The sequence below is a fragment of the Bos grunniens genome, chromosome 8, assembly GCF_055505025.1.
Source record: "Bos grunniens cultivar Pamir isolate PY7600 chromosome 8, Bosgru_T2T1.0, whole genome shotgun sequence".
Classification (NCBI taxonomy): Eukaryota; Metazoa; Chordata; class Mammalia; order Artiodactyla; family Bovidae; genus Bos; species Bos grunniens.
In genome coordinates this window covers 14,504,971-14,526,815 of record NC_141172.1, presented here as the reverse complement: position 1 = coordinate 14,526,815, position 21,845 = coordinate 14,504,971, and the positions used below count along the sequence as shown (strand labels likewise).

At 37.5% G+C, this 21,845-nt stretch overlaps 1 protein-coding gene and 1 pseudogene across 7 annotated transcripts in view; one reads left to right on the top strand and one right to left on the bottom strand.

Annotated features, from left to right (window-relative positions):
• LINGO2 (leucine rich repeat and Ig domain containing 2) overlaps window positions 1–21,845 on the bottom strand; it is a 1,446,432-nt gene that overhangs the window by 282,776 nt on the left and 1,141,811 nt on the right. The gene's annotated exons all lie outside the window — the stretch shown is intronic.
• Window positions 9,354–10,183, top strand: LOC147366682 (zinc finger CCHC-type and RNA-binding motif-containing protein 1 pseudogene; annotated as a pseudogene).

The following is a 21,845-nucleotide window of genomic DNA, read 5'->3' as shown; positions in this document are numbered from 1 at the left end:
AAATTTATAAAAGGATTTCAGATAAGTTGACTCATGCGTTTAAAAAAATCTTTCTTCAAATTCTATTCCTTTCTTAAGAATCTGTTTGATTTCTTGTGATGAGGAGGCATTTGTCATGAAAATAAAATATATCTGGCTAATAAATTCCTCATTAGGAGAATAAACCCTCTCCTCTCACCTCCAATATCTAAAAACACAAAAGATCTCCTACATTCTATACGATATTTCTTTTTCTCAATCCTCAACCTGATTCATTAAGAGTAAAGGATGTTCTCATATTTGTAGTTTATATATGTTATCTCAACTTTGGAATATGAATTATAGGGACCCAAGAGAAAAGTCCAGAAAGAAATTTTGGGAACTGCTGAATCTGAAGACATAAGCTTTTGGTGCCATGCCTAAAAATAATTAGCTATGTTTAATTCCAAAAATAGAATTCCACTGTCTGCCAACATTGTGAGACCTGAAGGAGAAACTTGACTTTTTTGTTTTTTAAATGAAACTTGGCTCGATAAAGGACAGAAATGGTGTGGATCTAACAGAAGCAGAAGATATTAAGAAGAGATGGCAAGAATACACAGAAGAACTGTACAAAAAACATCTTCACGACCCAGATAATCACGATGGTGTGATCACTCACCTAGAGCCAGACATCCTGGAATGTGAAGTCAAGTGGGGCTTAGAAAGCATCACTATGAACAAAGCTAGTGGAGGTGATGGAATTCCAGTGGAGATATTCCAAATCCTGAAAGATGATGCTGTGAAAGTGCTGCACTCAATATGCCAGCAAATTTGGAAAACTCAGCAGTGGCCACAGGACTGGAAAAGGTCAGTTTTCATTCCAATCCCAAAGAAAGGCAATGCCAAAGAATGCTCAAACTACCCCACAATTGCACTCATCTCACACGCTCGTAAAGTAATGCTCAAAATTCTCCAAGCCAGGCTTCAGCAATATGTGAACCGTGAACTTCCAGATGTTCAAGCTGGTTTTAGAAAAGGCAGAGGAACCAGAGATCAAATTGCCAACATCCGCTGGATCATCGAAAAAGCAAGAGAGTTCCAGAAAAGCATCTATTTCTGCTTTATTGACTATGCCAAAGCCTTTGACCGTGTGGATCACAATAAACTGTGGAAAATTCTGAAAGATGGGAATACCAGACCACCTGATCTGCCTCTTGAGAAATTTGTATGCAGGTCAGGAAGCAACAGTTAGAACTGGACATGGAACAACAGACTGGTTCCAAATAGGAAAAGGAGTTTGTCAAGGCTGTATATTGTCACCCTGTTTATTTAACTTCTATGCAGAGTACATCATGAGAAACTCTGGACTGGAAGAAACACAAGCTGGAATCAAGATTGCCGGGAGAAATATCAATCACCTCAGATATGCAGATGATACCACCCTTATGGCAGAAAAGTGAAGAGGAACTAAAAAGCCTCTTGATGAAAGTGAAAGTGGAGAGTGAAAAAGTTGGCTTAAAGCTCAACATTCAGAAAACCAAGATCATGGCATCCGGTCCCACCACTTCATGGGAAATAGATGGGGAAACAGTGGAAACAGTGTCAGACTTTATTTTTCTGGGCTCCAAAATCACTACAGATGGTGACTGCAGCCATGAAATTAAAATGCGCTTTACTCCTTGGAAGGAAAGTTATGACCAACCTAGATAGCATATTCAAAAGCAGAGACATTACTTTGCCAACAAAGTTTCGTCTAGTCAAGGCTATGGTTTTTCCTGTGGTCATGTATGGATGTGAGAGTTGGACTGTGAAGAAAGCTGAGCGCCGAAGAATTGATGCTTTTGAACTGTGATGTTGGAGAAGACTCTTGAGAGTCCCTTGGACTGCAAGGAGATCCAACCAGTCCATTCTAAAGGAGATCAGTCCTGGGTGTTCTTTGGAAGGACTGATGCTAAAGCTGAAACTCCAATATTTTGGCCACCTCATGTGAAGAGTTGACTCATTGGAAAAGACTCTGATGCTGGGAGGGATTGGGGGCAAGAGGAGACGGGGACGACAGAGGATGAGATGGCTGGATGGCATCACTGACTCGATGAACGTGAGTCTCAGTGAACTCCAGGAGTTGGTGATGGACAGGGAGGCCTGGTGTGCTGCGATTCATGGGGTCACAAAGAGTCGGACACGACTGAGCAACTGATCTCATCTGATCTGGCTGTTCCTTCTGTTCACATGGAGCCCAAGTAAGTAGGTTGGAAATTTAAGATCTGCCTTTTGGCTTAAGTGAATGTTATCAATTGGTTTTGGTTTCCAAGCCCATCTCAAAATACAGTTCCTTTTATACCAAATATTGGACTTGTGTTCATTATTTTGGGCTTCCCTGGTGGCTCAGACAGTAAAGAATCTGCCTGCAGTGCAGGAGACCTGGGTTCAATTCCTGGGTCAGGAAAATCCCCTGGAGAAAGGAATGGCTACCCACTCCAGTATTGTTGCCTGGAGAATCCCATGGGCAGAGGAGCTTAAGTGGGCTACACTCCATGGGGTCGCAAAGAGTCGGACATTACTGAGCTATTATTTTGGCCCTAGCTTACTTTTTATTAAAACTAATATAAGAATTCTTACAGTTGTTTCTAAAATGTTTAGTGTTTATAAATACATAATTGCCCATTTATATCCTAATGCAATTAAAAGAGACTTTTATGTTTAGAATTTTAAGTTTGAGTTTAAAAATCCCCACAAGCCTTAGAGCCAAAAACAACAGACCTCTGCTACTACAGCTCCTGGGGGGAAGGGGGAGCTCATATGCAACTCTTCACATTTTCTTCACATTTTGATACAGACAACACTCTGTTAAGCCTGTATAAAGTATTTTATGATGATATATCTTGTGGTGAATCTTCTTTATCCAATGTGCCCATTTCTCCATAGAAAGGAGGTAAGAGGAACCTGGAATTATGAGCCTTCTATTGCAAAGTTCTGGTGCGGGTAGCCAGGGGGTAGACTCATGTGTAAAGTTGGGGAGATTCATAGCTAATTCTCATTTCCTGTGTACAAAATTGTACCTATTTTTTTCCCATTTATTTTATCTGGTTTCTTGGAGAACTTTCCTAATTTAATTTCTACAGAGTATAAGGCTCCTATCTACTACAGTTGAGTGAAGAGATGGGGGCTTCTGGATGCTTTTTGTACAGGTTTTCAAATGATATGGCAGTTTTTATACTCACTCACCCAAGTGTTCAGAGGTACATGATGTCTATAATTCCTGAGCATTTGTGTAGACTTGAGTCAGCTCACTTCACATGGCTATCACCTTCTGCCTCCTGCAGGTATTTAGGCTGTTCCTAGAATCCCATGGATGGAGGAGCCTGCTGGGCTACAGTCCACAGGGTCACAAACAGTCAGACACAACTGAGCGAATCCTTAGTCCTTAGTCCATAGTCTGTTCTACTAAGTCTTTAGCACTTGGTCATCTACTTTCCATTTCCTACCATTTTATTGATTATCACTTTTCTGCTGTTATAGCCTCTTTCCTTTTCTTTGTCCTTTCTGGGTTTGTTCCTGTATAGCTAAATTAATGAAGTTTTAAGAGGGAGGAAAGATAAATGGATGTGTTCCATATGCCAACTTTCTTCTTAATCCATTTATCACAGAGTGCAAAACTCTTAATAAGCTTATGTAAGCTTGAAAGCAGTTATGAAATTGTGCTGCCAATTTCCACACACTATACTGACATTTTTTAAAGCTTTCTCTCATAGATCTTATATATCCACCTTCTAAACATTTCCTGATGATGTTGATTTTAGTTTTAATACATTAGAGATTTTCATATATCAAACATACATTGAATACCTGATATATGTGATACATGGTTTGGTGCTGGAAACATTCTGTTATACTCACTGTATATCTTATTCTTTCTGTCTCACTCTGTTGGTGTCATCTGTCTGGAGCTTATAAATCTAAAGAACTCTTTCTAGTAGCTCTTAGCTTCAGCTTCCTTTGGGAATTTCTGTTCATACTGCAATTGGTCTCATGACATTGTTGGTACTTCCTGGTTATAGTGCTCATATTTTCTGAACTAAAAGTCAGGATGTATTGCCTGATGGTCTTACAAAGAATTTTTGTGTCCTGACTTGTGGATTTATTTTAAAGTATAAAAATCAAATCACTGTTAGTAATAGTTCAGTTTAATAAAACTTTTGAGTTATAGGCCAACATTAAGCTAAAATGAAAAAATAAAGATATCTTTGTCTTGGAGAAACTTAAGGTATAAGTTCATAGTTAATAAATTTACTGTTCAGAAAGAGTACATTTATAGACAATCAGAACAATTCTAGAACATTTCAGGAGTATGGTGAAATAATGGTGTGGCTTGATTAATAAGTAATGGAAATATTTTAGTAAATGAACACCTTGGTGTATTTTATATTTTACTTCAACTGATAAGAAAACAGATTCATCCTCTCAGGTTTATAATCATGGGAAGACAAGCTATAAAGCTATTCACATTAAAAAAAAAAAAATTCCAACAACTTATCTACTTAGCTTTAGGGCTATAAGCATAAATAATTCAAAAGAACTTCCAGTGAGCTTACTCTAAAGCTATTTTAATCAAACAAAAAGAAATCCTGAATGAATTTTGTTCCTTCTATAAAGTCAGAAACAATCCATGTTCTGTATGGCATGAGATCACATTAACTTGTTTGTACTAAACTCAAGGCCCAATTATTTCAATGTTTTTTCAAGTTCTAATGGCTTTGGGTTCTTGGTGGTGGCTACATCTCCAGCTGTGTTTCTCAGTGACTTTAGGCATTGAATCAGTAGATTATAAATAAACAAAAAAAGCTGAAGACAACAATTTGAACAATTTCCCTACACTTTAGTAGTCACTGGACCACAGATTTCTAAAGTAGAACTTAATAGAGTAATTGGGAATTGTGTTATTTTCTATCCTTGAATTCTATCAGTTTAATGGGATATTGTTAATTCATGGAAATTAGTTGAAAGAATTTTAAAAATTGGTTTTCTTTATAATAGGTGTTATCCATATGAGCTAATAAGCTGAGAGATACAATAAATGTTTTGTGATACTATAATCAACAGCAAGTTTTATAAAACTCTTCTAAAGAAAAAAATAAAGACCCATAGTACTTTAAGTGGAAGGACTGTATGTATGTCCTTAATAAAATTGAATTCAAGCTTCCACACTTCTATAAAATTTGAGTAGACAAATGAATCAGTAGCTCTAGAATTGGCAGGGTTTTATGAACTCATCTCTGTGTTCTAGATACTGTTTCTGTGACTATTTTTTGGTATTAGAACAAAAATTTAAAAAAAAAATTCATTTCTTTATGAGGCTTCTATCCAGTTAGAGAGTTTAAATGCAAGAGTAAATATCACATAACCAAGAAAGAAGCATCATTCCCAGAAGGTCTTGGGAAGGCCATATGGAGCCAGGAACTGAGCTTCAGTATGGTATTATTTTCATGACAGACTTTGAATAATATAGATTCTCCCAAGACGCCACTGCTTGTATTTCTCTGATGGTGGTTGAGAAAATGCATAATTTCACAAGCACTCTGAATTTCCTGTTTAAAATCAATCCATCTTTGCAATTAAACCACATATGTGTATTTTTAAACCTTGCAACATGTATATGCAGCTTATATAATATTTATTTATTCTGTCTACCAATCAAGTCTCTACAAATATATTATTAATCAATGGGTTCTTGCAATTAATTACTATATCCCAGCAGGAGTCAGTTACTCACCAGTTAGGAATCATGACCTAGATTATTTGGATTTACCAGGAAAATGTCAATTCCATCTCTGTTTTTTTCTTTTTTTTAGTTTGAAGGCAGTTGTATTTCCTGGCATTGAGTCATAACACAAATCTCCTTCACCTCTAGGGAGCATCTATCAAAGGGTCTACCACTCAGGTAGTAGAATAATTTTGAAGGTGTGCTTTCAAAGTCTTTCTGCCATACTTAAACATAGGAAAAGGGAACTGTTGGTCTCTTTTGCAGTCAGGCTTTTGTCTCCCTATCCCTACTCCAGCAAAGAAAAAGTTGTTAATTTGATTAGTCTAGCCTGATAAAATGATGGTAATGAACACATCAGTTAGAGTTATGCTTTTTGAAAGGTGGGAACCCATATTTTATGAAACTTTTGTTGCATTTATTGTTTGAAATAGGTAAGTAGAGCCAGGTAGGGCTTGAACCCTAAGGACAAGTCATTCATATTTGTGTGACTTATATTCTCTTTTTTCTCTCTGCCATTCACCTTCTTTCAGAAGGTAGGAAATGTATATTCTTCAAATATAGATTCAGAGAGAGTTACTCCCCCATATTTCTTTGTTGTTTGCTTTAGTCTTTTCTTCCTTTTTTGCTTCCTTGGTAATCCTATTTTAAAGGCTGAGGTCAACAACCTACTTAGTATTCTCATCCCTAAATGTGACTTAGATCACCTTCAGGGTGACAAACCTGTAGTTAAGAATAAAAGTTTAGACTTTTGGCAGGAAGGTCTAATTGGAAAAGATGCTTGTTCCTTGGAAGAAAAGCTATGAAAGACCTAGATAGTATATAAAAAAGCAGAGACATTACTTTGCCCACAAAGGTCCATCTAGTCAAAGCTATGGTTTTTTCAGTAGTTGTGTACGGATGTGAGAGTTGGACTATAAAGAAAGCTGAGTGCTGAAGAATTGATGATTTTGAACTGTTGATATTGGAGAAGACTCTTGAGAGTCCCTTGGACTGCAAGGAGATCAAACTAATCAATCCTAAAGGAAACCAGTCCTGAATATTCATTGCAAGGACTGTTACTAAAGCTGAAACTCCAATACTTTGGCCACCTGATGCGAAAAACCGACTCATTGGAAAAGACCCTGATGGTGGGAAAGCTGGAAGGCAGGAGAAAAAGGGGACGACAAAGGATGAGATGTTTGGATGGCATCATTGACTCGATGGACATGAGGTTGAGCAAGCTCCGGGAGTTGGTGATAGACAAGGAGGCCCGGCGTGCTGCAGTCTGTGGGGTTGCAAAAAGTCAGACACGACTGAGTGACTGAACTGAACTAAAAAGAAGTAAGTAGTAGAATGAGGTCTTTAGAATTAGACTTATAATTTAAATTTTGGATTAGTTAAGTGATTTTGAATATAGTGACTTTGAGTTTTAGTTGTCTCATCTGAGAAATGTAGACGTATTTGAATAGAAGTAATGGGATTAAATAAGTCTGAATGTATGAAGGGGACACTATCATGAACAGGATCACCTTTACCATCGTCACTTCTCTGTGTTGAGTGTTAAGTTTTGTATAGACTTGATTTCATTATTATTAGCTCCAATTATAACTTAGAAAATGGAAGCTCAGAGACCTTTAAATGTCTTCTCTAAGATAATAGGGCAAGTGCAGGTCAGAGACAGGATTTGAACTCAAGTCTGTCATACTCTAAGGTGCATACCCTGAACTACTCTCTGGTATGGTCTCCTGTACGTTCCCTTTATTAATATAACTAGCTTCATTCTGTTCATACACAATGTGTTCATGAACTGGATTTAGGGGAGAAGTCGTGTATCCTCTTTTAGCTCTGAGGTGCTGAAGGTACTTGACTACATGTACACTCTGAACAAAATAATGATTTAATCATGTCAAGTTGAATTCATATATCAACTAGCTCTGAGTTGTCCAAAGCAACAGCTACCTTTATAAGTGGCTATTTAAATTTAACTCAATAAAATAAAATTTAAAAATACAGATCTTCAGTCACACTAGTCACAAGCCACGTGCACAAGCCACATGGAGCTAGTGGCTACTGCAATGAACAGTACAAATACAGAATAATTTCATCACTGCAGAAAGGTCTATTGGGCAGCATTGAACTAAATGAATTTCAATGGGAATATGAACAAATTTGTTTATTAAAGAGTTTGTCTATTCACAAATCACAGAAGACACTTAACTAGAAAACTCTTGTGTCACATCCTAACATATACACATACATATCTGTAGACTCATGGCTGTGCAAACAAAATACAGACATTGAACATTCATTCTGCAATATTTTCCTTCATGGTTAAACTGAATCTGATGCTGCATGAAAAGCTTTGCCTGTGCAACAACATGTTTAAGCAAAGCACAGAAGATACACTTATATGTTATTAGTTATCCATGTCAACAGATTCTCATCTTGAACATTCCAAGATACAGACAGGCCTGTGAAACTGCAGAAACATTTAATCAGCTTCATTTTTTCAAAGTTCCTAGAGAGTTCAATTGTTGGATAAGCTTCAATAAAGGGGGAAGGGAAGCTATTTAAGAACTGTTTTTCTGGAGGAAACTTAACAAGGCAGGAGAGATGGTGTTCTGATATATTGAGCCAATCTTCAGAAATAGTCCATACAGCCATAAAGATATGGAAAATGAAAAGCCAGAGTGATCAAACAACTTCAGGAAAATAAACAGATAAGCACAAAAAAATGAAATGAATCAGCATACCTTTATTCTGCCTGGTTTCCTGAGAATTTATATAGCAGCTAGTGACAGAAAAGTGACTTATTAAGAAACACATACATTGTTTGTTCCTGGGTTCTACTTGTTGTTGCTGTAGTTTGGGTTTTTTCTGTTTAAAGGCAGCAGAGGCTATTTGTGTAACAAACACAAACTTCCTCTTGTTTCTGTTTGTCAATAAAAGTAAAATTATTACCTCAGTTTAGAAACACCCACTTTTCAATTACTTAGTAAAAATTAACATCTCTGCTGCTGCTGCTGCTAAGTCGCTTCAGTCGTGTCCGACTCTGTGCGACCCCATGGACTGCAGCCCACCAGGCTCCTCAGTCCATAGGATTGTCCAGGCAAGAGTACTGGAGTGGGGTGCCATTGCCTTCTCCTAGGAACCACTTATATTAAGTATCTTCTAGAGTTGTTCATTTATTTTAAGCATTGCATGCATGCATTTATTATCTGTGTAGTACTGGAATCATTTACCTCTCGACAATGGCTTTTAAATAATCCTACCATCAACACTGCAGGGTGAGTGTGTGGAAACAATATCCCCATTACGTTATTGTTGTTTAGTCGCTAAGTCATGTCCAATCCTTTTGCAACCCTCATGGACTGTAGCCTACCAGGTTCCTCTGCCCATGACATTTATCAGGCAAGAATACTGGAGTTGGTTGCCATTTCCTTCTCTAGGAGATCTTCCCAACCCAGAGATTGAACCCACATCTCCCGGATTGGCAGGCAGATTCTTTACCCTTGAGCCACCAGGGAAACCTTAATGGAAAAAATAGATATCCTCTAGCTTGCATTTTGTGATTATCAAAAACATTCTAAATATGCAACATTTCCTGATTCAACCTTTAATGCCTATACTTAAAAAAAAACGACAGTTCTCGTCTCCTGCGCCTGACCCCTCCCGGGACCCGTGATGCCAGCTGCAAGGAGCGACGAACGCTGGGGGTTGAGCCCCAAGTGAGCTGAGGGCTCGCGCTCTTCTGGCCCTCCCCCCGGGCCCACCCCACTTGAAGAAATGAGTGGTGGATTGGCCCCAAGTAAAAGCACAGTGTATGTATCCAATCTGCCCTTTTCCCTGACCAACAATGACTTATATCGGATATTTTCCAAGTATGGCAAAGTTGTAAAGGTTACTATAATGAAAGATAAAGATACCAGAAGGAGTAAAGGGGTTGCATTTATTTTATTTTTGGATAAAGACTCTGCACAAAACTGTACCCGGGCAATAAACAACAAACAGTTATTTGGTAGAGTGATAAAAGCAAGCATTGCTATTGACAATGGAAGAGCAGCTGAGTTCATCCGAAGACGAAACTACTTTGATAAATCTAAGTGTTATGAATGGGGGAAAGTGCACACTTAAGTTATGCCTGCCCTAAAAATATGCTTGGAGAACGAGAACCTCCAAAGAAGAAAGAGAAAAAGAAAAAAAAGAAAATTCCTGAGCCAGAAGAAGAAATTGAAGAAGTAGAAGAAAGTGAAGATGAAGGGGAAGATCCTGCTCTTGACAGCCTCAGTCAGGCCATAGCTTTCCAGCAAGCCAAAATTGAAGAAGAACAAAAAAAATGGAAACCCAGTTCAGGAGGTCCTTCAACATCAGATGATTCAAGACGCCCAAGGATAAAGAAAAGCACATACTTCAGTGATGAGGAGGAACTTAGTGATTAAAAATATATATATTATGTAAATATCATTAAAATTTTTTTTTTAAGTCTTGGAGTACCAAGTTCCCTTGGGACTAAAAATTACTTTTAGAATTTGAACATAAGAACACTCAGTACCAAATACTTTTTTACTTTAGATAGTTGATAGGAAATGGTAATTTTATAGTATCGTGTTTATCTTGCATCAAGATTTGCTAATAATCATTAATCTTGAAAACAGTTCATTTGAATAAAAAAGGAAATGTAATAGTATTATAACAAAGCTATCCCAAGAAGAAAGTCAAAGTCACTCAGTCATGTCTGACTCTTTGTGACCCCATGGACTATACAGTCCCATGGAATTCTCCAGGCCAGAAATACTGGAGTAGGGAGCCTTTCCCTTCTCCAGGGGATCATCCCAACCCAGGGATCGAATCCAGGTCTCCCACATTGCAGGCGTATTCTTTACCAGCTGAGCCAGAAAGGTAGATAGTAAAAAGATTTGAGAAGTTCATTATAAAAGTTTATTCATGATTGGTTTATATAAGAACTTTTGAAATAAATTTCATCTTTAAAATTAAAACGTCATAAAGACTGAAAAAAAAAAGGACAGCATTTTACGATTTGTTATAGGTATACACTTAAAATGTGCTTGTGAGAGATTGAAAGATTATGCTTGACATTTATATTCAGAAAAGCAAAATGAACAAAAAGAAAAAAATAAATATTTTTCCTAATTTCAACAGAACTTTGAGATATTAGACAGAATACAAATGTTAATTTAGAGAAAGCAAGAGCTAAAGATAGAAGTTTAAGAAAAATATGTTGGTATCCTTGCATGTGTGTGTGCTAAGTCACTTGACTTGTGTTCCACTCTTTGTAATCATATGGACTGTAGTGTGCCAGGCTTCTGTGTCCATGGGTTTCTTCAGGCAAGAATACTAGAGTGGGTTGCCATGCCCTCCTCCAGGGGATCTGCCCGACCCAGGGATTGAATCTATGTCTTCTTACATCTCCTGTATTCGCAGGTGGGTTCTCTACCATTAGCGTCACTTGGGAAGCTCATTGGTATCCATAGTAGCAAATAAACTCATCTTGATTAAGGTTTCCTTTATATTCACATGCATAAAATCAATGGATTAAAAAATGCTAATGGCTTATGACATTCCCTTTGTCTAGAAATCTACTCTTATGACATCTGACAATTGTTGAAGTTTTGCAGGTATTCAAGGAAGTCATGGACAATCAAAGGTCACAAAAAGAAGACCCAGCACAGAAAATTTAAAAAAAAAAAAAAATGTGAGCACCAGAGGGATCTGGTATGCATCACTACTGTACTTTTTATGGAGAATTTTCTAAGCAAAAATTCTCTTTCTTCTGCAGGAAATGCCAAATTCTTATCATGGTTGTTTGTAAGAAAGTTAGGACATCCTAAGTGTGGCTACTATGGCTGCTTCTCCACTACCAAGGCCAGGATGTTACTAGAAAAACTCACAGAAGACAATTTCAGAGGTGGGTTGTCTGGCTTTGGTATTCAGTATTAAGGTCCTTCTTTAGAATTTCATACACATGTTTTCTACAGGAAAACAAGACACACAGAGGTCATCACCCCAATTCATTCCACACCTGCAAAATTTCAAAGTTTGTGTTTGAGTGATCGGCACATGGTAGAATGGCAAAGTGCTAGAAAAAGCTCACCTAATGAATTAGTGGAGGAAAATATGGGCAGTCAAGTACGGCCAAGAAGGTTTCAGGAGTCAACAATGATTAGAAGTCAAGGGGGGAAATGTCATGCAAATAGCAATCAGAAATGGAAATATATGCTCATTTGCACATCTGAATTAGTACTTTTATAGTGAAGGCAGACAAAGTGTTCACCGTGGTGCTTGAATCACATTTTTGACCTGAAGAACAAGTACATCTCTTCTTTTTATGTATTGAATGGTTCAGTCTAATCAAACAACTGGCAGTCCAAGAGCTGAACAATAAATTCAGTCTAAAAGAAATGTTTCTAAGCATTGTGCTAGTGTGTCTGTGTGTGTGGAGGGGAGGGGGTGGTATGGACTGAATTGATGGAAATGTCTAATCCATTACATCAACATGGTTATGGCAGCATATAAAATACACAGGACCAGAACTCATCATGGAAACACTCTTCAAAGTCATGGTATTGATTTCAATTATGATATCTTTCTTGCTAATGCATTCTGTGTTCCTGTTGGTGGGCAGAGAGAGCAGGATTAAATCAAAGTGAAAGCCATACCTAAAGCGAAAAAAGCCTTCATGTAGCCCAAAGACAGAGAAAAGAAGCAAAAGCTGTGAGCTAGAAGAGCCATTCAGAGAAATGTGCTCAATGGCATGAAGTTTAAAATCGCCCATAAATATGAATACATTATCCATCTTTTTCTCTCTTGGCACTTCTGCAGTTGACATTACCACTGTCTGCTGTGTTAAGATTGGGAGAACTAAGCTGGAAAATGTGATAGCAAATCCTTAACTCAAGCAGCAGTATATGGAGCAGGCTGTTAAACTGCCATGTTAGCAGAATGCACAAATGTCAACATTATTTTAGAATGATTTATTATATCCATAACAGTCAAAATAAATAAATGTGGCCCCATAGTCCACAACCCATGGATGGCTTCTCTAATTCAGGATTCTGCAGATGACATTTTCTATTAGGATGACATTTCAGACCTTTAAAAATAAAATTTGGAATTTTTGTGGGGATTTCTAATGTTCTTGGCATATTATTTCAATTATTCTAGAAGGAGGGGTTTAGTAGAAAAGTGCTATCAAGTAGTTAAATGAAGAAAGGGAAGAAAAAAAGACTGTGACATAATTCGCTTAGATAGCCATCACTGCAGAAATGGCAATTGCAAAGGTGATTGCATTGTAAAATGTCTTTCTTCAATATGATTGCTGCGTTGACAACATAAACACTCCTACAGATGAACTTCTCCTGAACAGAAATTGAAGAGCTAGGATAGCTATGTGGGTTCAGAATGCAAAATTAAAAGAAAAAAATTACCTGCATATATATTTAAACATTCATTTTTTTAGTTTTTATGGAATACAGCATATTTTCTATGGGGATTTTAAAATTAAACCCCAATAAAGTATTCCACTGGCAGCAATATTTTTAGAACTCAAATGGCTTATTTATGATCATTATGAAAGTTGCTGTATTTCATAGTTTGCCACCTTTAAAATAACACATCATTCATTCTGAACAGGTGGATCAAAAAATGAGAAATTTTCCAAAATACAAAAGAGAAAAAGATATTTGGAAGAATTCATATGATTTTTTTTTGCATTTTATAAACAGAGAATGGTATTAAAAATACAATATGATTGTTCTGGGCTTCCCTAGTGGCTCAGATGCTAAAGAATCTGTCTACAACGCAGGAGACCCAGGTTTGATCCCTGGCTTGATTAATGAGAAGGGCCAAATAAATAGATATTAATACAGTTACATGAATCATTGGTGCTGATGTCCTTAAATTGATCATAATATACATATATAGTACATATAATACATATCTACTATATATAGTACATAATATAAATGAATTGAGTGATGTATTGTTTTTATACAATTATTTTTAAAACCACAACACCTTATTTTGGGTAAACTTCTGAAATAGGAAATCCCAGTAAAATTGATAACACTAAGCTAACACTAAGTGAAATAGTTCCTATGTCTATCTGGAGTAATACTCGGGTATACTATTAAAAATTTTTAAAAGAAAATTTGAGATTTAAAAAGAAAATGGCAAATGAAAGGTGAAAATGTTTATGCACATTTTCCCAATGTAACAGTTTGGTTCATATACTTCTGCACAGAATACTTTTCGCATTTTTCCTCTATATGAGCAAACACCACCATAGGAAAATCAGTGTTTTAAAACAAAGTCCTGGGAACAGTTTTTCTTGAGATATTTTCCTTCTTTTAGTGTCCTTATTTTCTCAAACTACATTTTATAATCTCCTTTATTGCCCTGATGTCCAAAAGAGCCTTCACATTTTGAATCCTAAAATATATTTGGTGATAATAATGGATCTTGGACCAAAAGACCGCCTTCTAATATTTCAGCTCTCAGATACCAAGAAAAATACATGAGTATGTGAAACAGGAACTTCTTTTCAATGTGTGAGATTAACAAGGAAAAAAAGAATATGTGACCACTGAAAGATGGGTTATCTTATTTTGTGCTGGTCTTTTTGTTACTTTTTGTATAAGGTACACATGTGAAAAAAATAAGATAATTATCTATTTATTATGAGACTGAGGTGATGAGTAAACTACATATCCTAATGAAATGGTGTGGAAAAAGAGGAAGGAGATCTATTCTTAAAGCAGTCTAAAATAGAGACTATACATAAGAGCTAATGTGGAAAGGGACAAAGGTGAAGGCAGAGTTACAAGTATGTATATCTATATCTGAAGACTAGAGTCTGGGCTCTGGTTCTGATATATGATATCTATTATTGCTGTTGCTAAGTCGCTTCAGTCGTGTCCGACTCTGTGCGACCCCATAGATGGCAGTCCACCAGGCTCCCCTGTCCCTGGGATTCTCCGGGCAAGAACACTGGAGTGGGTTGCCATTTCCTTCTCCAATGCAGGAAAGTGAAAGTGAAGTCACTCATTCATGTCTGACTGTTCGCGACCCCATGGACTGCAGCCTTCCAGGCTCCTCCGTCCATGGGATTTTCCAGGCAAGAGTACTGGAGTGGGGTGCCACTGCCTTCTCCAATATGATATCTAACCCTATGCAAAGTTAATAATTTAATCTGGAATTTTCAGTTTTTTCCATTATAATAGTGGACCAGGCTGACTCAAAGAAAACTGAAGTACTAAAGCTGATTAGGTATGCACTTATAATGCAGACTGAATCTTCCTGGAACCCAATCTGACAATAGGGGCCAATCAGCTTCCCAGCTGGAAAATCTGCTCTCCCAAGGTCATCAAAACCAAGGCTGTTCTGAACTGAGTTGCACATACACCGCCATGAAGAACAGAGATAAATAAGAATGTCCTCTAGTTTTCTACTATCATTTCATACCCTGATACCTTTGGCCACAACTCTACCTTCTCCAGGACCTTGGGTGAGGACTATAAGATCCTGATAGATTAATGTCCTCTCTTTCCCTTTTGCAGGCTGAAGTCTGCCTTGAGCCTCCATCACTTCACAGGTAGATCATTTATCATTACAGATACAGGATCAGGTTTCTACTTCTGATTGTTACTTATTTCAAATATCCTTTGACTACACTTTGCACATTGGCTTGGACAACCTGAAACTTTTCTTCACTGGTGACCATTTACCAGAGTTCTAATCATTTACCTCTCTGAATGCCATTGGAGTCAAGCAGGCAGACACTCAGGTCTCCTGGTGGCATCTACAATGGATTGGCTTTTGCAGAGTTAAGATGACCTGACCCAAGGGCTACTGGCAAGTCAGTGGCCCCATCTTATTAAGTACCCCAGGACAATTCTTGAAATTCCACTGAAGTAGAAAAGTAATATTTTGGATGACTTTATATGCACCAGGTACCTTCGTAGGCCCTGGGCATATAGAAGGGAAGTAGAAAATAAATAATCTGTGCCTTCAAGAAGCTTAATACTCAGAACCACTAGCTGTTTTCCTCACACTTCCTCTTTCTTCAGCCTACATAAAGAATGGATGTTTAACTTGGGGCTCAGGTTATACTCCTTTATATTTCAAAATGATAAATAGGCTTGCCTTATTCCTTATTTTAGAGTTTCTTTTTTTAAGGTCTCATAATAGGAAAAATAGTACCAAGTAAAATTTCATATTATCACTGTCAAATTGTCAATATATTTATTTTTCTTGTTGGAGGCAATGTGAAAACATATTCCTTAAATTAAAATTTTCCTACAGGAAACGTGTCACATAGACCTTTCTCAAGATTATATTATGGTTCTGTTTTGGCAAATAAGTTTAACATGCTTCAAAAAGCTATCATGAAACATAGCCTAGATATGTGGCTTTTCTTATGAATTTTGTGTTTATACTTTTTATAGTCTTAAAGAGATGATCATACCAGACCATCTTACCTGTATCCTGAGAAACTGTATGTGGGTCAAGAAGCAACACTTAGAACTGGACATGGAACAAGGGACTGGTTCAAAACTGGGAAAGGAGTACAACAATGCTGTGTATTGTCACCCTGCTGATTTAACTTCTATGCAGAGCATATCATGAGAAATGCTGGGCTTTATGAAGCACAAGCTTGAATCAAGGTTCAGTTCAGTTCAGTTCAGTCACTCAGTCGTGTCCAACTCTTCGCAACCCCATGGACTATAGCATGCCAGGCTTCCCTGTCCATCACCGACTCCTGGAGCTTGCTCAAACTCATGTCCATCGAGTTGGTGATGCCATCTAACCATCTTATCCTCTGTCATCCCTTTCTCCTCCTGCCTTCAATCTTTCCCAGCATCAGGGTCTTTTCAATGAGTCAGTTCTTCTAATTAGGTGGCCAAAGTATTGGAGTTTCAGCTTCAGCATCAGTCCTTCCAATGAATATTCAGGACTGATTTCCATTAGGATGGACTGGTTGGATCTCCTTGCAGTCCAAGGGACTCTCAAGAGTCTGATTCATGGGAGAAATATCAACCTCAGATATACAGATAATACCACTCTAATGGCAGAAAGTGAAGAGGAGCTAAGGAGCCTCTTGACAGGGATAAAAGCGGAGGGTGAGAAAGCTAGCTTAAAATTTGACACTTAAAAAACTAAGATCATGACATCTGGTCCCATCACTTTATGGCAAGTAGAAGGGGAAAAAGTGGAAGCAGTGACAGAGTTATTTCCTTGGGCTCCAGAATCACTGTGGAGAGTGATTGCAGCCATGAAATTAAAAGATGCTTGCTCCTGGGAAAGAAAGCTATGACAAAAACCTAGACAGCATATTAAAAAGCAGAGACATCACTTTGCCGACAAAGGCCCATCTAGTCAAAGCTGTGGTTTTTCCAGTAGTCATGTATGAGTATGAGAGTTGGACAGTAAAGAAGGTTGAGCACTAAAGAATTGATGCTTTTGAACTGTGGTGTTGGAGAATACTCTTGAGAGTCTCTTGGACTGCAAGGAGATCAAACCAGTCAATTCTAAAGGAAATCAACCCTGAATATTCACTGGAAAGACTGATGCTGAAGCTGAAGCTCCAATACTTTGGCCCCCTGATATGAAGAACTGACTCACTGGAAAAGACCTTGATCCTGGGAAAGATCGAAGGCAAAAGGTGAAGGGGTTGGTACAAGATGAGATGGTTAGACAGCATCACTAACTCAATGGACATGAATTTGGGAGATAGTGGAGGACAGAGGAGCCTGGTGGGCTACAGTCTATGGGGTTGCAAACAGTCGGACATGGCTAAGCAACTCACACACACATGCATATTATAGATAATCCGTCTCAAACTGTGTTCTATAGAACAAATGGAGCTGATACGTACTGTGTACAAAGTTTTCATAGACTAATTAGATTATGAAAGGCCACACACCATATTTTCCTCTAATAGATTCACAATGCAGATTAAAATATTAGGGACTTCCTGGCAGATGGGTGGTTAAGACTCAGTGCTCCCAATGTAGGGGCACAAGCTCCATTCCTGGTGAGAGAACTGGATTCCATGTGCCACAACTAAGACTCAACAGGCAGATAAGTTAAAAAAAAAATTACAAAAATAAATAAAATGAAGATGTTAAAAAAAAAGATTAAAATGTTGAAATCTAAGTACTTTTGTAAGGAAGAAGAAAAAATAAAAAAGCCTGACTGAATGTTAACACAATGTTTTCCAGACTTATTTAGCTATGGAATACTTTTAAAAAAATGTAACACTGCTTTTCAGAATAGTAAACCATATAAAATCATTTTGCTGTTCATTTGTCTTCTATCATACAAAATGAAATTCTCCGGGACAAGGCACTCTTGGCATCAGTAATACAAAGCACGTACTCATCCCGATAGGTACAAATTAGTGAATAAAATACTACTATGAATATTTTAAAAACACTAGACTTATTTGGAGTTGTGTTTAGAAATGGTTTTGACTAGAAGCTCTGAACATGACCTAAAAAGAGTTGAAGCTTTTACTTTTCAAACCAACTTGATCTTTTTATTGCTTGTTCACCCGTTTGTTTTGTTGGTTATAAGTTCAGTTCCTACATGGGTTGGTTAGATTGCTCCTGTCTATAAGGTATCTAAATCCTAGATTTCTGACCCATAAAATCACCATCACATACCTCATAAACACCTACAACTGATCTCCAGGAAAATAGAGGTGAATGCCACTGCTTCCTCGCTAAATCTATACCTCTATTGCAAAACAAATAAGACAAACAAGTATGCTGCCACTTCAAAGGAAAAAGACCTCCCAGAAACAAACAAAAATTATGCATTATGACACATTTGTTTCTCCTAATTGGTGTGCGTGCCTGCTAAGTTGCTTCCGTCATCTCTGCCTGGGAGTGGGTAGAAATGTGGGGATCAGAGACACAATCTATGAAGAAAGCATATTATTTTGTGGTTTGCAGTCAAGTGAGAAATACTCAGGGAATTTAAAAAATTACTAGTAATAAAGGGGGATATTAAAATTCCCACTTATTGATCTGAATTAAAAAATGCAGGCAATGTGAACTACAGCTATTTCTGGACAAAGGGTGAAACTAACATATTCAATGCTTTGTCTCACAACATAAAAAAAAAGAATAAATGCTGAAAATTAATCCCTGATCATTCTTATAGAGTCAGGAAGCACTTTGATTATCTCAACTTTATTTTACACTCACTACTATACCCAGTTATCCACTATTTTAAGTGATTGCTTATTTCCTCCAGAATACACTAAAGCATACCCACTTCCAAATATTCTAGTTTAAATACATTTTGGAAAAATACACTTCACATTCATCAGAAAATTGTATCTATATTACCTTCTGTAAAATGTACTATGGGTTTAGTTTTGAGATATGCTATGAATCCCACTTCAAAAGGGAAAATCCAGGGGCATGAATATATTCATTTCAAAAATAAAAATGAAATTCTCACAACAAAGAAAGACAAAACCATATGCCTGAACACATTTCTTCTTTGATTAATTATTCAACAGTTACATTTTTGTGGCAGAATTGTTTCCCCATTCAGTAACTTTGAACCCAGTTCTACTCTGATTAAAAAACGTGGTAAATGTAAGGAAGCACTGAATATTACTTTTTAAATATTGCTGTAACTTGGTATAAGTGTAATTTAAATACAGCATGAAAATAAATGACATTTTCAGGTGTAATATGACATTGTTCCTATAAAATTCCAGTCTAAGTCATAAATCACAGCCTTTGAATCAAATACCTAGGTGCAATGAGGCATTTCTAGCAAATAACTCATTTTAACAATGAAAAACCCATTGACATGCAGGATTTTGCAATCAGAGGTTCTCAGCTGCTCACCTTAAAATTAAAATTTGAGTCAAGTAAGGACAAAATGAAGAAATCAGCATACCTCAGGTTTTATTTTAACCAAGGCACCTTCTGAATCTAATTAAAATTAGGTGTTTGTTTCTTTGTCTGAACCAGCAATTCCTATAATTGGGGTCCATTTAATTTGTTTGAGGAGGCCTTACAAATAGCTGTGAAAGAAGAGAAGAGAAGAGCAAAGGAGAAAAGGAAAGATATAAGCATCTGAATGCAGAGTTCCAAAGAATAGCAAGGAGAGATAAAAAAGCCTTTCTCAGCTCCTCAGTGATCAATGCAAAGAAATAGAGGAAAATAATAGAACAGGAAAGATTAGAGATCTCTTCAAGAAAATTAGAGATACCAAGGGAACATTTCATGCAAAGATGGGCTCAGTAAAGGATAGAAATGGTAGGGACCTAATAGAAGCAGAAGATATTAAGAAGAGGTGGCAAGAATACACAGAAGAACTGTACAAAAAAGATCTTCACGACCCAGATAATCATGATGGTGTGATCACTCACCTAGAGCCAGACATCCTCAAACGTGAAGTCAAGTGGGTCTTAGAAAGCATCACTACGAACAAAGCTAGTGGAGGTGATAGAATTTCAGTTGAGCTATTTCAAATCCTGAAAGATGATGCTGTGAAAGTGCTGCACTCAATATGCCAGCAAATTTGGAAAGCTCAGCAGTGGCCACAGGACTGGAAAAGGTCAGTTTTCATTCCAATCCCAAAGAAAGGCAATGCCAAAGAATGCTCAAACTACCCCACAATTGCACTCATCTCACATGCTAGTAAAGTAATGCTCAAAATTCTTCAAGCCAGGCTTCAGCAATACGTGAACCATGAACTTCCAGATGTTCAAGTTGGATTTAGAAAAGGCAGAGGAACCAGAGATCAAATTGCCAACATCCGCTGGATCATTGAAAAAGCAAGAGAGTTCCAGAAAAACATCTATTTCTGCTTTATTGACTATGCCAAAGCCTTTGTGTGGATCACAATAAACTGGAAAATTCTGAAAGAGATGGGAATACCAGACCACCTGACCTGCCTCTTGAGAAACCTGTATGCAGGTCAGGAAGCAACAGTTAGAACTGGACATGGAACAAAAGACTGGTTCCAAATAAGAAAAGGAGTATGTCAAGGCTGTATATTGTCACCCTGCTTATTTAACGTATATGCAGTGTACGTCAGGAGAAACGCTGGACTGGAAGAAACACAAGCTGGAATCAAGATTGCCGGGAGAAATATCAATAACCTCAGATATGCAGATGACACCACCCTTATGGCAGAAAAGTGAAGAGGAACTAAAAAGCCTCTTGATGAAAGTGAAAGAGGAGAGTGAAAAAGTTGGCTTAAAGCTCAACATTCAGAAAACTAAGATCATGGCATCCGGAACCCATCACCTCATGACAAATACATGAAGATACAGCAGAAACAGTGGCTGACTTTATTTTTCTGGGTTCCAAAATTACTGTAGATGGTGACTGCAGCCATGAAATTAAAGACGCTTACTCCTTGGAAGGAAAGTTATGACCAATCTAGACAGCATTGAAAAGCAGAGACATTATTTTATCAACAAAGGTCTGTCTAGTCAAGGCTATGGTTTTTCCAGTGGTCATGTATGGATGTGAGAGTTGGACTATAAAGAAAGCTGAGCGCTGAAGAACTGATGCTTTTGAACTGTGATGTTGGAGAAGACTCTTGAGAGTCCCTTGGACTGCAAGGAGATCCAACCAATCTATCCTAAAGGAGATCAGTCCTGAGTGTTCACTGGAAGGACTGATGTTGAAGCTGAAACTCCAGTACTTTGGCAACCTGATGTGAAGAGCTGACTCATTGGAAAACACCCTGATGCTGGGAAAGATTGAGGGCAGGAGGAGAAGGGGATAACAGGGGATCAGATGGTTGGATGGCAGCACTGACTTAATGGACATGGGTTTGGATGGACTCCGGGAGTTGGTGATGGATAGTTTGGCCTAGCGTGCTGCCGTTCATGGGGTTGCAGTTGGACATGACTGAGCGACTGAACTCACTGAACTGATAATTTGTTTTAATAAATATTTAGAGAACTCTATATGTGCACAAAAGACTGAGTAGAATGAAAGATGAGTAAGATCAATCCCTGCAGTTAAAGAGCTGAAAAATCTAGAAATGAAGAAAAGTCATGTACATAAACAGCATAATATTCCTTTATACCATGACGTTACCAAAATTAAGGTATGAGGTGAGGGAGATATCATATACTTTTAAA